Below are 3,934 nucleotides of genomic sequence, written 5' to 3' on the forward strand. Positions count from 1 at the left end.
TCACAGGATGTAATAAAACACCAGTGCGTCTATCTCTAGATGTACTAAGCATTTCTAACTTGATGCTGGCTTACTTATTCTCTTGAATAATTTAAGCTAAAGCTACTTTTACCAATTGATTTAGTTGGTTTAAGTGTTTCGAAATGGAATTTTGCATGAAGTTATAGATGCATCCGACATAAACAAGAAATAAACAGTGGCAAAGTATGATAGATCAAATATGTGAGTTTATAAAGAAACTGATTGTCTTTACAAAACTAACACTTAATCAACTGAGAAGATGAAAACGGTAAATAGGATGAAATGAAAGAAGTCAATCTGCAGAGTACAATCTCTTCTCCTCTTTGGCTCAATTCTGGTTCGTGTACAACCACTTGTGGAAGAATTGGAAGAAATGTCTCTCTCGAGCTCTGTTTTCTCCGCTTCTTGATCGGCGATGGTGGTGGTTCTCTTCCCTCTTGTTCTTCTCGTCACCATAGCACAGTTCTACGGTCTCAAAATTTCAGAATTATGCAATAAGCTAAAAGATCGTTCATCTGGTGGGATTTCTTCTATTTATAGGCGTTGGTATTCTTCAACTTGATGATGGGCAGCATTAAATTCCATACCCTAGTCGGCCTCCTGACACTCAGATGCTTTTTAGACGCCGCTAGCTGTAGATGCCCATGTTCACAAGTGGTGCTTTGACACAAATAGCCTGAATCAATGAATCTTTCTTGCATTGAATCCCTCCGACGCATGCCCCATGTGTTAGAATTTGCCTGCGACACTTTTCTTAATCATGCGTTAGACTTTGTTGAGATCCTGCAATATCATGCGTTAGTGCTGTAGTATTTTAGCAATAAACATTCTTTTGCATGAGTTTGATAGTGTTCGAGTAATTCCATGCGTTTCCTCTAAAACTGATGAGATTTTATCATTAAAGATCCTAATTGTTCCAATTTTTGAGCCACAATAACTTGTATTTTTACAAGTTATCATCCACATAAGTTATACTCTAAGTGGAAAAAATCATAGTGCACCATGACATATGACTAGGATAAAGCAAGCACAGTAATGAAGTATGTTAAAGACAAAATGATTGACTACAATATTCCATGGTCCACGATTGATGCCATATACATGCCTTACAACATACTCGACATACATTGGATCCTAGTTAAGATAGACATGGTGTGAGGACGGTTAGTTGTTTGGGATTCATAGAAGAGACTATGTCCTATATTGAAGCTGGAGTATCATTTGGAGGTTGTGCAAACGGTTGTACCCACGTTACTTCACAGAGCGGGTGTGATGCTGGCTTACCCTCAGTTGCTATTGACTCTGTGATAGGTGAAGCGAGTTGAGGATGCACTGCAACAATCAATTAGTGGAGATCGTGGTGTATTTTGTGCTAAGATTTTTTAGTATGTTGTAATTGGGTGTAATATGTCCATGTTGACCCAATCAAATATGGATTTCTTCAAACATTAGTTTGCTATACAAATATATATGAACAAAGCTATTTATTAATACATTTGTTTATCTTCAATGGTGTTTGTTTTCTATTTAATATTAACACTTCACTTGAGACAATTAAATATTACACTGTCACATTAGTTTAATTACAAGATGTTACGCAGTAAATAACATAAATAAATTGGATTCATGTGCTTGTCAATGGTTGTCGACATGTTACTCGATTGTGGCCACGCATACCGCACCTAGTACATTTGTGAATCTGAGTGACCTCTCCTACAAACGGTATTCTTAGCTCTTGGTGACGGCCAACTTGAGCAACAAGCATTGATGGAAATATCTAGATGTCTTCATAATCATCACCTCGAGGCCATTCTGAAATAGGACCTATAGGGAAAATGGGTTCTGCATATGATCAATACACAACCTGAATGGTGTAACAAGGGGAACAAAGTGTGTATGGGTCAATGTTCTGATAACGTGCTATTGTAATCACATGGAATCATCAGATGTCGTAATAATCAAAATTCTTGCTCGTACACGTACGCGCATTCAAGTCAACAACTCCACCAAGGTGATTATCAACGAATTAAAAAATGCCTCACAAAATATCTTCTAGATCTATACTCTACTGTCGCCATTATCGCCTCTGCATAATCTTAAAGCATTGTTTGACGACTCGATGTGTAGGTCCTTTGCCAATGAAACCTGTCTTGCAATAGACCCCTTATATGATCAAGAAATTTAGTTATTAGTAATGTTCTAGCATCCTTCAATACAATGTTCAAACTCTCAGCCGCATTAGTAGTCATATGATCGAACCTTCGTTCACATTGAAATGCCCTGGCCCACTTTTCAAATCCAATTTCCTCCAAGTGTTGAGCCATTCCTCTGATTGGGATAATTTTGGCCCAATGTACTTGAAAAGTAGTATCACAAGGTGATTTTGTAGCTAGGAAGAAATCGAGGAGGGAAGTTTTTTTTTTCCCGAAATGCTTAAGTAGGTTTAGACGTATATGATGAATGTAGAAACAATGGGAGGTAGAAGAAAATACCTTGCTGATTGCCTTGCCAATGCTTGCTTTATAATCTGATACAATGACAAGTTCAGATATAGCTCCAACTGCCTCCTTAACCTGCTAAAAAAAACCATGTTCATGCCTCTTCCGTTTCACCATCTACAATGGCGAATGCAACTGGATATATTTGACCGTTCCCATCCACCGAATTTGTGCTAACACCCTTAAACTCACCCCATGAGTGTGTCCCATCAACAACTAGAACACGCCTTATGTAGTTCAAAAAGCTTTGTACTGACGGACCTAAATCCACGAAGACGTACTTGAAGTACCTATCATCCTGAAGCTTCAATTTGTAAATAGTGTTGGGGTTTGTTATCTTCAAAGCTTCCCTATAAGCATGTAACTGGCTGAAAGACTCCTCCAGCTTACCTTGGACCATTACTACACCTTTTCTTTGGACCTCCAAGCTTTCGTATAACTAATATTAACACCATATCCCTCCCGCATATCCTGCATGATATCCTTCGGCTTATACGTCCTACTAACGTTCATAAACTTGGACTTAATCAGATGACCAACTAACTTCTTCTAGCTTGACGATGGTCATGATTCATTAATTGTTGTGAGCATCTCTGAACATCTTGATACCTTTATCTTGAACAACTTCGAATCCTTAAGCTTTCAAGCTCGAATCCTCCAATGATAGGCATCATGCCTACACTTAACAACCAATAGTAATTTCATGGATTTGTTAACCCTATCAAAATTCTGGCATATAGCGAAGAGGGACAATGTGAATGAAAGTTCTTCCTTTGAGAGCTATAGCTGCCCTACCTTAATATCAATGTCCTCGCTCTCAAACATCTGACCTGACACATCATTGCCACTTCAAGACATGAACTTAGAGGTTCCACATGATTATTTCCCATGTACAGGTTGGTATCTTTCCATTGATGATTAGCACACTCACCCTCCATTTGGATGTTCTTGTCATCCTCTTCAGTCAGATCATCAGACTCATAAGACTCATTATCCAATTCCTCTAATAATTCTCATTCGTAGTTTGAATCGTCTTCAACTATGTTCTCCTCTTGATTCATGTTATCCTTTCCTACACCATGCTAAAAAACCCCCATCAACACATACTTTTTCATCTTCTAACTCATTCTCCTTATTTACATCTTGCCTAAACCCTCTATTTGCACAAACATTATCCTCCTCACTGTATATTGAGAATGATGGATCATTATCCTTGGGATTGTATAGATAAACAAAGAAATTGTCATCGGATAGGTTATATGAGGCAACATTAATATCTAACGGGGTTAGTGATGTAGCATAACCCATTGGATAATTTTGTTCGGAGGAAGTTTGTGTGTGATAATAAAGGGGTGGATATTCTTGGGCTAAATTGTATGAAAAGCTTGGTTGGTATAATCAACTAGGGTTCTTTA

Source organism: Benincasa hispida, chromosome 1 (assembly GCF_027475165.1).
Source record: "Benincasa hispida cultivar pf3 chromosome 1, pf3_genome.v1.1, whole genome shotgun sequence".
NCBI lineage: Eukaryota > Viridiplantae > Streptophyta > Magnoliopsida > Cucurbitales > Cucurbitaceae > Benincasa > Benincasa hispida.